At 50.8% G+C, this 14820-nt stretch overlaps 1 protein-coding gene across 3 annotated transcripts in view; it reads right to left on the bottom strand.

Moving 5' to 3' along the window:
- BICRA (BRD4 interacting chromatin remodeling complex associated protein) overlaps positions 1-12616 on the bottom strand; it is a 153975-nt gene extending 141359 nt beyond the window's left edge. For 2 of the 3 annotated variants that reach the window (XM_075606861.1, XM_075606864.1), the window contains exon 1: positions 12318-12614. The gene's annotated coding sequence lies outside the window, so the exon portion shown is untranslated. Of the gene's footprint in view, positions 1-12317 lie in introns of all 3 variants that reach the window. The other variant, XM_075606863.1, reaches the window with a different exon arrangement.
- Between the last annotated feature and the right edge of the window lie 2204 nt (positions 12617-14820).

Raw genomic sequence — 14820 nt, 5'->3', positions numbered from 1 at the left:
GAGAGAGAGGGCGAGAGAGAGAGCGCGGGGGGCGAGAGAGAGCGCGGGGGGCGAGAGAGCGTGCGGGGGGGGGCGAGAGAGCGCGCGGGGGGGGGGGCTGAGAGCGAGAGAGAGCGCGGGGGGGGGCGAGAGAGAGAGTGCGGGGGGCGAGAGAGAGAGAGAGCGGGGGGCGAGAGAGCGGGGGGAGAGAGAGAGCGGGGGAGAGAGAGCGGGGGGCGAGAGAGAGAGCGGGGGGCGAGAGAGAGAGCGGGGGGCGAGAGAGAGAGCGGGGGGCGAGAGAGAGAGCGGGGGGAGAGAGAGAGCGGGGGGAGAGAGAGAGAGCGGGGGGGGAGAGAGAGGAGAGCGGGGGGAGAGAGAGAGAGCGGGGGGAGAGAGAGAGAGCGGGGGGAGAGAGAGAGAGAGCGAGAGAGAGCGGGGGGCGAGAGAGAGAGCGCGGGGGGTGGCGAGAGAGCGCGGGGGGGCGAGAGAGAGAGCGCGGGGGCAAGAGAGAGTTCGCGGGGGGGGCGAGAGAGAGAGCGCAGTGGGGCGAGAGAGAGCGCGGTGGGGCGAGAGAGAGAGCGCGGTGGGGCGAGAGAGAGAGCGCGGTGGGGCGAGAGAGAGAGCGCGGTGGGCGGAGAGAGAGAGCGCGGGGGCGAGAGAGAGAGCGCGGGGGCGAGAGAGAGCGCGAGAGAGAGTGCAGGGGGGCGAGAGAGAGCGCGGGGGGCGAGAGAGCGCGCGGGGGGGCGAGGAGAGAGTGCGGGGGGCGAGAGAGAGCGCGCGGGGGGGGCGAGAGAGAGAGAGCGCGGGGGGGGCGAGAGAGAGAGCGCGGGGGGGTGAGAAAGAGAGCGCGGGGGGGCGAGAGAGAGCGCGGGGGGCGAGAGAGAGCGCGCGGGGGGGGCGAGAGAGAGAGCGGGGGGCAAGAGAGAGCGGGGGGCGAGAGAGAGAGAGCGGGGGGCGAGAGAGAGCAGGGGGCGAGAGAGAGACCGGGGGGCGAGAGAGAGGACCGGGGGGGCGAGAGAGAGACCGGGGGGCGAGAGAGACTGGGGGGGCGAGAGAGAGACCGGGGGGCGAGAGAGAGCGGGGGGCGAGAGAGAGAGCGGGGGGCGAGAGAGAGCGGGGGGCGAGAGAGAGAGCGGGGGGCGAGAGAGAGAGCGGGGGGTGAGAGAGAGAGCGGGGGGCGAGAGAGAGAGCGAGGGGCGAGAGAGCGGGGGGCGAGAGAGCGGGGGGCGAGAGAGCGGGGGCGAGAGAGGGAGAGAGAGCGGGGGGCGAGAGAGAGAGCGGGGGGCCGAGAGAGAGAGCGGGGGGCGAGAGAGAGCGAGAGCGGGGGCGAGAGAGAGCGGGGGGCGAGAGAGAGAGCGAGCGGGGGTCGAGAGAGAGAGCGAGCGGGGGGCGAGAGAGAGAGAGCGAGCGGGGGGCGAGAGAGAGAGAGCGCGAGCGGCGAGAGAGAGCGAGCGCGGGGGCGAGAGAGAGAAAGAGAGAGAGAGCAAGCGGGGGCGAGAGAGAGAGAGCGAGCGGCGAGAGAGAGCGGGGGGCGAGAGAGAGAGAGCGGGGGGCGAGAGAGAGAGAGAGAGAGAGAGCGGGGGCGAGAGAGAGAGCGAGCGGGGGGCGGAGAGAGAGAGCGAGCGGGGTGCGAGAGAGCGAGCGGGGGGCGAGAGAGAGAGCGAGGGGCGACGAGACGCGGGGGGCGAGAGAGGGGAGAGAGAGCGGGGGGCGAGAGAGAGAGAGAGAGCGGGGGGCGAGAGAGAGAGCGGGGGGCGACGAGAGAGAGCGAGAGCGGGGGGCGGAGAGAGAGAGAGCGGGGGGCGAGAGAGAGAGCGAGCGGGGGTCGAGAGAGAGAGAGCGAGGGGCGAGAGAGCGGGGGGCGAGAGAGCGGGGGCGAGAGAGGGAGAGAGAGCGGGGGCGAGAGAGAGCGGGGGGCGAGAGAGAGAGCAGGGGGCGAGAGAGAGAGCGAGAGCGGGGGCGAGGAGAGAGCGAGCGGGGGGCGAGAGAGAGAGCGAGCGGGGGTCGAGAGAGAGAGAGCGAGCGGGGGGCGAGAGAGAGAGAGAGCGAGCGGGGGCGAGAGAGAGAGAGAGCGAGCGGCGAGAGAGAGCGAGCGGGGGGCGAGAGAGAGAAAGAGAGAGAGAGAGCAAGCGGGGGGCGAGAGAGAGAGAGCGAGCGGCGAGAGAGAGCGGGGGGCGAGAGAGAGAGAGCGGGGGGCGAGAGAGAGAGAGAGCGAGCGGGGGGGCGAGAGAGAGAGAGAGAGCGAGCGGGGTGCGAGAGAGCGAGCGGGGGCGAGAGAGAGAGAGCGAGCGGGGGGCGAGAGAGAGAGAGAGAGCGAGCGGGGGGCGAGAGAGAGAGAGAGAGCGAGCGGGGGGCGAGAGAGAGAGAGAGAGCGAGCGGGGGGCGAAGGAGAGAGAGCGAGCGGGGGGCGAGAGAGAGAGCGAGCGGGGGGCGAGAGAGAGCGGGGTGGCGAGAGAGAGCGGGGTGGCGAGAGAGAGCGGGGTGGCGAGAGAGAGCGGGGGTGGCGAGAGAGAGCGGGGTGGCGAGAGAGAGCGGGGGCGAGAGAGAGAGCGAGCGGGGGGCAAGAGAGAGAGAGCGAGCGAGCGAGCGGGGTGCGAGAGAGCGAGCGGGGGGCGAGAGAGAGAGAGCGAGCGGGGGGCGAGAGAGAGAGAGCGAGCGGGGGGCGAGAGAGAGAGAGAGCGAGCGGGGGGCGAGAGAGAGAGCGAGCGGGGGGCGAGAGAGCGAGCGGGGGGCGAGAGAGAGCGGGGGGGCGAGAGAGAGCGGGGTGGCGAGAGAGAGCGGGGTGGCGAGAGAGAGCGGGGTGGCGAGAGAGAGCGGGGTGGCGAGAGAGAGCGGGGTGGCGAGAGAGAGCGGGGTGGCGAGAGAGAGCGGGGGTGGCGAGAGAGAGCGGGTGCGAGAGAGAGCGGGTGGCGAGAGAGAGCGGGGTGGCGGAGAGAGCGGGGTGGCGAGAGAGAGCGGTGTGGCGAGAGAGAGCGGTGTGGCGAGAGAGAGCGGGGTGGCGAGAGAGAGCGGGGGCGAGAGAGACCGGGGGGCGAGAGAGAGACCGGGGGGCGAGAGAGAGAGAGCGGGGGGCGAGAGAGGCGGGGGGCGAGAGAGAGAGCGGGGGCGAGAGAGAGAGCGGGGGGCGAGAGAGAGAGCGAGGGGGCGAGAGAGAGAGCGAGGGGCGAGAGAGGGAGAGAGAGCGGGGGGCGAGAGAGAGAGAGAGAGCGGGGGGCGAGAGAGAGCGAGAGCGGGGGGCGAGAGAGAGAGAGCGGGGGGCGAGAGAGAGAGAGCGGGGGCGAGAGAGAGAGAGCGGGGGGCGAGAGAGAGAGCGGGGGGCGAGAGAGAGAGCGAGCGGGGGGCGAGAGAGAGAGCGAGCGGGGGGCGAGAGAGAGAGAGCGGGGGGCGAGAGAGAGAGCGAGCGGGGGGCGAGAGAGAGCGAGCGGGGGGCGAGAGAGAGAGAGAGCGAGCGGGGGGGGGGGCGAGAGAGAGAGAGAGCGAGCGGGGGGCAAGAGAAAGAGGAGAGAGCGGGGGGCGAGAGAGAGCGAGCGGGGGGCGAGAGAGAGAGAGAGAGAGCGAGCGGCGAGAGAGCGAGCGGGGGGCGAGGAGAGAGAGAGCGAGCGGGGGGGGGCGGAGAGTGAGAGAGCGAGCGGGGGGCGAGAGAGAGAGCGAGCGGGGGGCGAGAGAGAGAGAGAGCGAGCGGGGGGCGAGAGAGAGAGAGAGCGAGCGGGGGGCGAGAGAGAGCGAGCGGGGGGCGAGAGAGAGAGCGAGCGAGCGGGGGGCGAGAGAGAGAGCGAGGGCGGGAGAGAGAGAGAGAGCGAGCGGGGGGCGAGAGAGAGAGAGCGAGCGGGGGGGCGAGAGAGAGAGCGAGCGGGGGGCGAGAGAGAGAGAGAGAGCGGGGGCGAGAGAGAGAGCGGGGTGGCGAGAGAGAGCGGGGGTGGCGAGAGAGAGCGGGGGTGGCGAGAGAGAGCGGGGTGGCGAGAGAGAGCGGGGGTGGCGAGAGAGAGCGGGGTGGCGAGAGAGAGCGGGGTGGCGAGAGAGAGCGGGGTGGCGAGAGAGAGCGGGGTGGCGAGAGGAGAGCGGGGTGGCGAGAGAGAGCGGGGTGGCGAGAGAGAGCGGGGGTGGCGAGAGAGAGCGGGGTGGCGAGAGAGAGCGGGGTGGCGAGAGAGAGCGGGGTGGCGAGAGAGAGCGGGGTGGCGAGAGAGAGCGGGGTGGCGAGAGAGAGCGGGGTGGCGAGAGAGAGCGGGGTGGCGAGAGAGAGCGGGGTGGCGAGAGAGAGCGGGGTGGCGAGAGAGAGCGGGGTGGCGAGAGAGAGAGGGGTGGCGAGAGAGAGAGGGGTGGCGAGAGAGAGAGGGGGCGAGAGAGAGCGGGGTGGCGAGAGAGAGCGGGGTGGCGAGAGAGAGCGGGGTGGCGAGAGAGAGCGGGGTGGCGAGAGAGAGCGGGGGTGGCGAGAGAGAGCGGGGTGGCGAGAGAGAGCGGGGTGGCGAGAGAGAGCGGGGTGGCGAGAGAGAGCGGGGTGGCGAGAGAGAGCGGGGTGGCGAGAGCGCGGCTGTGAGAGAGCGCGGGGGTGAGAGAGAGCGGGGGGTGAGAGAGAGCGGGGGGTGAGAGAGAGCGGGGGGTGAGAGAGAGCGGGGGGTGAGAGAGAGCGGGGGTGAGAGAGAGCGGGGGGTGAGAGAGAGCGGGCTGTGAGAGAGAGTGGGCTGTGAGAGAGAGCGGGCTGTGAGAGACAGTGGGGGTGAGAGAGAGCGGGGGGGTGAGAGAGAGCGGGGGGTGAGAGAGAGCGGGGGTGAGAGAGAGCGGGGGGTGAGAGAGAGCGGGGGGGAGTTACTGCATGGGATATTACCTTTCCAACTCCTTCAGTGCAATCTGTACTAGGAGCAAAATAAAAGGGACTTGCCCTCAGTAACAGAGGGCACTTCATCGAGAAACTGGGTTTCCCATTTTAGCTGTCAGTCATTCTCCACAAACTTACTATGTGGCCAACGTATTCAAAGAGGTGCAGATGCACTAGCCCAGAGGTGGCCAACAGGTCATGTTTCCAGAATATCCTGCTTCAGCACAGTTAGCTCAATCATGACTGAGCCACTGATTGAGCCAGCTGCGTTGAAGCAGGGATAGCCTGAAAACCTGACCAGTTGGTGGCCCTTGAAAACTGGAGTTGGCCACCTCTGCACTAGCTCATCTCTAGCCCTCAATTGCACCTCGGCCTCCGGTATACAGAACCTTCTGATTTATGTGTTTAGTTATTTGAATCAAACTGTGAGCACAGCAGTTAATAAGAAACAGACTTTAAATTTAAATTTAACATTTTGCTTGAGTCACATTGCTCAGCTCTGTGAAAATCACATCTCACTATAATCTGTTGCCAAAGACAAAACTCCGAAGGACTTTATTACTAAAGAGCGGTTGATAACGTGATAAAAGCAGCAATCCTCTCGTTCTGTCCCCTCCCAAAAGCCTGTACGAGTTTAACTCAGTGTTAGTAACTTTCCCCCTGTGCATGTCCTTTTTTTGTTGTATTTTAATCTCTAGCTTCTGGGGTTACCATGGTAACCTTTAGACTGCACCGAGATTCTGTGGAGACACTCCCTTTTAACTTCCCGGACACTTAATATTTCAAACCCATATCTCCTGAGCGAGGCATCCGATTTCTAAAAATAAAATCCAACAGCTTTGGAAAAGGCAAGAAGAGATCTATTAGTCAGTAAAACTGGTGATCAGTTCAGACTTGCTTTAAGGTTTAAGAAATCAGTTGTACGTGCCTTTTCATACCAATGTCTCATACTTAAGAGTGTTCTTGAGTCTGTTATGTGGAACACAGCGGTTGGTTCCCCGAGAAAAATTGGCAATTGCCAACATCTAACTTTAAAGCTGCAGACCAAGCAATATCACACGTGTGTGCGTTTTTTTTTTTTTAAATAAATCAGTTCTGTACGTTGAGAAATCTTGTAGCATTTTTTAAACTCTGAATTACATTTTTTATGTATTATAATGTAACAAGCATTTTTTTGTTTCTATAGCAACCATTTATAAAGTCACTTCCACTTCCTGTGCCGGGTCACATGATCTTCCCCCACAGAAATGTGCATCTTTGGTCCTCTTCTGCTGCACTGACAGCTATTTAATGAACCCCCTAGTCGAATTTTTGCCGATCGATCCTCGATCCGTTCTCCTGTGAGATAATACATTTTTAACAAGTACCGCTAAATAACAATATTATTTTTAAAGGGTTTCAGTTTATATAAAGGTGAAAAACACTGGTATACAACATCTTAGTTTGCAGCACACGAGTATAGCTTGTATTTTGAAATGATGCATGTAATTGCACAAAGAAACTCAGTGGCATGACACGGCGACTCAAGGGTTTATCTCCTAAGCATAAAACAAATGTCATTTTTCCTATAAAAATGACAAGATTAAGGTGGGCCAACTAGTCCATATTATCAATTTCTTTACTTCCACAGGGGGGGGGAAATCTTCTAATGCACTTATTTACATTCTCAGCTATCCACTGGACTTACAGATACTCTTATTTAAAGTGCAAGTCTCTCACACTTTTTGGATTGTAAGATTTGCGGGTTAGGAATTCCATTCTCCTCTCTATGTTCCCTGTATTTTACAAAAAAAATGCTGTATTCGAAGTTCTGTTCCTTCAAGTGCTGTGTACGCTGTTGTTGCAATACAAGTAAGAATAAACATATATATTTATTGTGTGTAGAACACCGAGCAAAGGGAAGTAATAAGACGGTTTCTACCGAAACATGAACATTTTGTATAGGTATCTAAAACAATTCATAGAGCAGATCAACAAAATAACTTTCAAGGAGGTGGGTCCTACACATATAGAAACTGCAATAAATTGAAAGCATTCAGCAGCACATACATACCTTACTACGACCAACTAAATTTTCCACACCAAACGACAAAAAGCTCAATAACAAGTTTTACAGAATATAGATTACATGCTTCTTAAGATCTCAAACTAACAGAGATAAATAGAAATTTTAGAACATCACAATGGTGGCCACCTGGAACAGGGCCAGAGAGAAAATTAGTTTTCTGGCAATATTTCTTCATAAACCAGGGTACAGGTACCCAGGTGAGACAGGCACCTGCCACCATTATTCTTTTTATAGAACACATGAAACCCCCCTTTAGCCCTTCTCAGAACGAGATAAAAAGGGAGAAAACTTTTAACAATTAAACCCTCCTTTCAGAAAATATGTGCACATTTAGGTTTGTAATCAAACACGTAGTGGTATTTAGTTCACCCATTACAATACTATAATCAAAACTGAAAAAAGCCTATGCAAGACTTAACTAACACACACACACACACACACACACACACACACACACACACACACACACACACACACACAAATATTGTGTAAACACAAAAATGCATGTGCATAATACAAATACATTTGTTCATCACAAAAATAACGTCATAATTTTATAGCAAGGGTCGTTTATAATAAAAGGAGGATGGAAATGTACAATTATAGTTTGGTGCATTGCTACCATATGAAAAATATTATTGTATATCACATGAAATTCATAAGGATAGTATTTTTAAAGTGCCATTTTTGGCTCATTCCACGCACACCACATGCATGTAAATCCAGCAGGTCACAGAGACCATCATTTGAAAAATAATGCAAATGGAAGAAAAGGTTTCTCTCACACCTTCTGGAGTAATAAACACTGAACACAAAATACCCAGTTGCAAGTGATAAACAACACACCTAAAAACACCATGGCCATGGTAAACAGAGCAAGCAGGCCTGCAGTCAAACAGGCACTGTACCTAGCAATTAATCAGGCATAACGGCAGCATACACATCTTCAGCACAAAGGAGATCACAGAATTAAAAAAAAAAAACACAGATGGGGAATACCCTGGGAAGGCTGAAAATGTGCTTCCTGCAGCTTCACAATATTTATTGCATGTCTGTGTCAAGTTCTGCTGCGCAGTATCTCTGTCTTCCTACAGCAGCTACGTAAACAAAGCTGCATTCCTACATCTAGTGTGCTGTGCGAAGCCTCTCGCAGGCCGATTCACAAACACTGCACCGTTTCATGTGCAAAACACCACTCCCCGTTTGGTAGGGGTACTTGGTGCTACTCAGGTTTCAGTGCCCTAATAACTGCAGTGGACACCTACTCGTTTGATGGCATTGATATCCAAATATTGCCACTTAGGCACGTTCTGTAGTGCCGCGCGCGGGAATTTTAGTTGGCTGACTATGTCAGCCTTTCTATAGAAGGGCCGCGCGCACGGCAGGGCGCGGGGAGCCGACAGCGAAGATGAAAGAAATTCATCTTTTCGCGCCGCTACCGGCTCTGAACTGTATGTATATGTGTGTATGTGTGGGTGTGTGGGTGTCAATGATTGTGGAACAAAAAAAAAATATTTATTAAACTTTTATTTTCTTTAAAAAATCTTGCTTAGGTCTTCCTTTCACTCACACAACCCATGCACACACATATACACAGCTGAAGAAGAATGGATAGAGCGATGCTCAAATACTGTGTGTGCACACATACATATTTGTAATGAAAAAGATAGTCCAGAGATAGGAACTGTATTTAGTCCATAGGCTCACATATGTAGCATCATCGTATAAGGGGAGGCAAATATAAAGACCTAGTGGTCAGTCTGCTGACTACCGCAAAAGATGGTCAGTTTGCACATCCCACCCTTAGTATACATACATCCCCTTAGGGGTATCAAGTAATAAAAGGAGGGCTAATGCCCATTACTGGCCCTGGGGATATCCTGGATTCTGAAGCGCCAAAGCCGGATGAGGGTTCCTCTGCATGGACTCCTGATGTCTTGAAACAATGAAAATAAAGGAAAGCAAGGATGCACTGCACCTGGTAGGTTGTTAGGAAAAAATATAGGGCAAACTCCAAATACAATCGAGGGTATTTATTCCATAGACTCACATATGGGTGTATAACAGCCGCACCAACGCGTTTCGTCCCGCAGGGACTTTATCAAGGTGTATTGATACATGATAAAGTCCCTGCGGGACGAAACGCGTTGTGCGGCTGTTATACACCCATATTGGAGTCTATGGAATAAATACCCTTGATTTTATTTTGGAGTTTGCCCTATATTTTTTCCTAACAACCTTCCAGGTGCAGTGCATCCTTTGCTTTCTTTATTTGCATATACACAGCTCCCTGCTCTATAAACATGAAAAGCATGCGGAACGTGCACGCGCGTTCGCATAGGCATGCGCGGCCGCATGCTGTATATAACAGCCCTAAGCTGTCAGAGGGGCCTACAATGCATTGCATCCTACGACCCTCAAAACAGCACTGCCACTATATAATACATATCGAACTTTCCCCAAGAGAAGTATTCAACAGCAGGTCATACGAAACCTCTTAGCTGCCAGAGGGGTCAGCTTGCAATGCAAAGGGGTTCATATTCATGCAAACTGTACCACAACTGCAGACACAAACATGTAGCACCCGGTCTTCCATTTTCAGTGCTGGTGCAATGGTCTTCAGTTTTGTTTGCATGCCAGACATACACAGCCCCAAAAAGAATAACTCCAAAAAACATGATGGTTAATTACACTGGATAAGGAATACATGCTCATTCTCAGGGAATAAATGTCTTTACTAGCTCAACATTTAGGCTTCCCAATGCAGCCTTTTTTAAGAGCCCATTGGGAAGCAAAAACATTGAGCTAGTGGAGACACATTTATTGTAGCATTTGGTGTGCCTGCTCTTTGTACCTACATAGTACAGTTTAGTACGTTAGCAGAAGCACTCGCTCCAATCTTTTGGATTATTATTGTTAGTGTCCTGACTCCTTTAATTAATTAATAAATAAAGTGCGTGTGTGTGTGTGTATATATATATATATATCTCGTAACCTTGGGCAAGTCCATTTTATCTCCCTGTGCCTCAGGCACCAAAAAAAATAGATTGTAAGCTCTACGAGACAGGAAGTTGTAACTGTATTTACAGCTCTGTGTACACTGGCAGCACTATACAAGAAAAAACGATGATATTTTTTGTGTATTTGTATTCAGTGCCCTAATAACAGCAGTGGTCATCTACTCGTTTATAGATATACACACACGAGCGCATATATATATATATATGCGCTCGTGTGTGTATATCTATAAACGAGTAGATGACCACTGCTGTTATTAGGGCACTGAATACAAATACAAAAAAAATATCATCGTTTTTTCTTGTATAGTGCTGCCAGTGTACACAGAGCTGTAAATACAGTTACAACTTCCTGTCTCGTAGAGCTTACTATCTATTTTTTTTGGTGCCTGAGGCACAGGGAGATAAAATGACTTGCCCAAGGTTACGAGAAGCTGACTGTAACCATATTACATTAACACTTTTCGCTGTCAGAGGGGTCTGCAACACAATGATTTGCTGGCCTCTCTGGCAGTGCAAGAGTTGTTATAGTGCTGCACTACTGATATTTTATTTATATTGCACCAGCAACAAGCACAACTCTTAAATAAAAAAGTTAATATCTAGGAACTACCTAAATAAAAGGAAGAATGCTGCAGGGATTCTGAACTTGTGATTAGGACAAAAAAAAGTGCACTGTTGTAAGTCTTTCACAGTCTGCGCAAATTTTATTTACATTCACATATTGTCAGAGGAAAAGTAACGGGTTGAGTTTCTCTAATGCAAAGTGTACTAAAGACATCCAGAAAGATCTGAAATAGATATTATTCTCTATTCAGTGTCAGAGCAGATACTTTCGAATCTGTAAGTTGTTCTGTGTGGTCTTATACCTTTTTCAGGCTAACATTACATACATGTTTATACTCCTTCCCTGCAACACATCACATCAGAAAGAAAACCCATAAAGTACAATAATAGGTGAAAAAATGTTCACGGAGATTCTTTCCAATTTGTAAAATAGAATCCCTAAGAGAAGCCTTTAAAAAACAAAATATGATTGGGGGGGGGAATAAGAGTTGGAGGAAGTAGGTAGTAAATCAAAGTCAAACAGCTCTCAAACACAAGAACTAGATCTAAGATCTATCCTTTCCCATACACTAAAGGAAACCCAGAGTGATGCATGTGTATTAATGTTGCATGGCACAGTTCCAGTGCAGGATTTCTTCCTCTGTGATACACATTCCCATAGAAATTGATGAACATGTATCATTGCAATAAAACCACATTTAGTAACAGGATAAGGTTCTCTCCATGTACACTACAACATGTCATGAGTTTCATACCACAGTTAATAAGGAGTTTTATTTATAATGCTGAATTTAGTAACGGGTTAAGGGTTTTCCAGCTTCCTATGACCCCCTTTTCCCCATGTGTATTGCATACCACATTTTAATTTCAGAAATCCACATTTACTAACTCCTCCCTGTGCACTGCTGCCAATGTATCACTTTATAAAGCCATCCATATACAATAGGAGGTTTAAGGTCTCTTTCCAATAATGCATCCCATTACACAAGAATAACAGGTCTATCATCTCCTATCCTGTACATTGCAGGCCACGGAAAGCTAACTTTCATTAAAGTACCAAGGAAGCCATGACCCCCATTCCCTGTATACTGCGTATATCCATAATTAATAGCAGCCCCCCCATCACACTATGAATTACAATATGCCACTTCTTACAACAGTCCCAGACCCCTCTCCCCTGTAATTCATTTTATCATACATGTCAAGCCATGTTATTGTCTAAAGTGGAAGTGGGGGGGGGGGGGGGCTGGGGGAGGAGAGACCTTTAATATTAGTCAATAGGGTCCCCTCTTCCCTGTGCACTGCATAAAGCCCACCCTGTATAACAGGACCGGGATCCTCCTCTATCCTCCCTGTGACTCCCTTCTCCTTTACATCACAATCAATCAACCACAGTGCAACGCAATAACCCCCCCCCCCCCCCCCTCTCATGAAGCAGGGCCCCTCTCTTTCTGTACTCCCCTCTCTCCTGTTCATTGCAAACCAGGCACCAATAAATAGGGCCACCGTTAATAACAAGGCCAGGGGGTATCGGTGCATTGCAACAAGAGCTCACTGTACTGATAGATGCAATGGACACCACTTCCTCTCACCCTCCTAACCTGCGATCCCCCTTTTCATCTGAGCATTGCATCCTATGCATCATTTTATAAAAGCTACATTGCATCCTGCAGACGTGACCTATAGGCGCAGCCCAGGGAGCCCTTGATCTGGAAGGGAGAGTGGAGGATGCAGGAGGGGGGGGTGGTGTTGGTTACAGGGGCTCAGCCCTGCTCCCCCTCTCTCGTCCCCCCCTCCCCTGGTCCTGATCTGGGTGCAGGTAAGGAGAGTTAAGAGATTTAAAGAGAAATTGCTACAATTGTAACAAACTCACCGTGATGTTTGAGCAGCAGTCGGCGCGGGGTCTCCCAGACATCCCAGCACGGGCTCTCAATGCAGGACCCAAGTGGCCTAGACACATAGAGGTTTAGTGCAGTGCCTGATCAAAGCAAGACAATGCAAAGCAAGACCTGCCGCACAATCATTGGCAAAACCCCATCACCACGGAGGCTCCCTGACCCCCACGAAAAATCCCATGCGTTTAATGGCGAAAGAAAAAATAAAATCATAAATGGCAATTTTTTTATGTACTGCAAGATCAGATCTTTTTTTTCCCCCTTCCAGCTCCTCCCCCTTCTCCCCTCCTCCAAAACAATGCAAAGCACTCCGTGCCTCTGTCAGCTGGGGGAGGGGGCTGTGCTTGTAGTCATGTTACTATCGAACTGGCGCTGTGATTGCAGGTTACTGGGACAGGCTGAGCCAGTTCTTTTTAGCTTTGTATTTGATGCTCAGATCAAAATAAATCTGTAGTTTAGTATCCCCGGTAGTTTGCAGATGCAGTATAGAGGTTTAAGATGGACTCAGTCTAAGTGTCATTTGACATCCCTATATATATTGTGACAGAGACCGGATACATATATTTTTTTGTCTCCATGGGGCCAAGTTCACAGTACTACCTTTTTTCCCACACACAGATCTGAGTCACAATGGTGTCAGGAAATGAGAATGTAGGTGTTCGCTTCAATCATACAGAGAAAACATTATCTTCAGTTTGTGTCATTCTTTGGGGTAAACAAAAATATAGAATAACTTATTTTATTTATAACAATGTTTAGCAGGAAGTATAATACATGGAGAGCTACCTCTTGTTTTCAAGTATGTCCTGGGCACAGAGATATGTTGACAACACAAGGTTATGTTCTGCTAAATAAACAAACAACGTTGGCATGTTTCCAGGTAAAATATTTTAAATATAAGCTGCTGCAAAAAAAAAGACAAAAAAACATTCATTTGCTGTTTTGAAAAATAAGCCATTTAAAAAAATTGTATTTGTAAAGCTGTCATACTTTTTCAGCTGTTTACACAATTTTATGAACGAAATCGTACACATTGCAAATGCATTCTTTATTAATACAATGCATTTTTATTGCATTCTGTCAAAATATAAAGCAATAAAAGTCCATATTATTTTAAAATTGATTGGTGTGGTAAAAGTTACTTGTTTTTCCAGCACATTTCTGGAAGTTTTCGTTTTCCAAACTTCTTCTGTCCTTTATATTTGTTTTCTGGATGGAATAGAAATACACAATCTATAAAAAAAAATATATATATAGTAGTTCTAGTAATATAAACAAACCGCTTGAATGAAAGTTAATACTTTGAAATTGTGTTTTATTTTATGTACTATATTGTGCAGATGTGTCTTGGTTACCTTCTCTTTTATTAAACATGTTTTGGCTGTTTTTGAAGTGTATTGAGACCAACCTTTAAATATATTAATTTAATATTGATAAAATATTTTACCAAACATTGAGTTACCTCTCCTTTTAAACGACGTCCTGAGTACATAACATTGTGACGACAAAACGAAATATGACACGTAGAACCCATGTGTTCTAGGTATGCTGCAGAATTTATTTCTAAGCTGCTCGAAGTGTATAGCTTCAGTTCACTTGACAACCCCACAATGTACTTAAAATAAATGAATAGTCTTATTTAGCAGTACTCCCTCCTAAAATACTTCAGAAAATAAATAACTAATTTATTTTTCTCATAGTACTAATTAGTAATTATTTAAAAGGAGGTGAACATTTATTTTCAGGATAATGAGTTCAATTTTATCATTTTTCCTCCCTGCCTGTACCCAGGTCCTGATTTACATCTACACACTTGCACCCTTGTGCAGCTCCTGTTCCATGTCACACACTGGGGAAGGACCATTAATATTTCTACACAGGCAGCAGAGAAGCCATCTCTAGGAAGGGTCCTGAGCAGAGCAATTAAAAAACTGGTTTTGCCAGAGAGAGAAAAGCCCCGTGTGATTGGCTTGACGCCGGTGAGAAGTGGGAGGGTAGGTACTGGCCGCCCTGCAGTCTGATTGGGCGGGTTAAAAGTGATTGACCACTGGATATAATAATTAATTAAGGGGAGGAGCCTGCAGGATTGTTTATAACCTCCCATTGGCTGGATTTGAATAGCAATGCGTTCTGATAGCAGCTGGGTGGGGAAGAGGTCTGATCGCGTCGGTTCAGTATGAGTTGTGCGCCACACACTGAGCTCAGTCTCTCTGTGACAGGAGCGGCCTCACTGTGCAAGGGCAATGACATAGAAAGTAGTGGTACTGCCCCATGCCTTCATTGGCATAACTTCCATTCCTGCCTCCAAGCAGGGCGCTTCCATGCTGTCACATTCCCTGCCCATCCCACCGGACTAGCCCTCACCATCAACACAGTTGAAACCTTCCTAACTAACTTTTTTTTACAACCGCCCAACCATCTCCTTTATAACCTCCTCTTTCATTGCACTTTTACTTCAATGTCACTTACCTGTGACCTAAT

Source organism: Ascaphus truei, chromosome 7 (assembly GCF_040206685.1).
Source record: "Ascaphus truei isolate aAscTru1 chromosome 7, aAscTru1.hap1, whole genome shotgun sequence".
NCBI classification, from domain to species: domain Eukaryota; kingdom Metazoa; phylum Chordata; class Amphibia; order Anura; family Ascaphidae; genus Ascaphus; species Ascaphus truei.
This window is presented reverse-complemented; position numbering and strand designations above follow the sequence as displayed.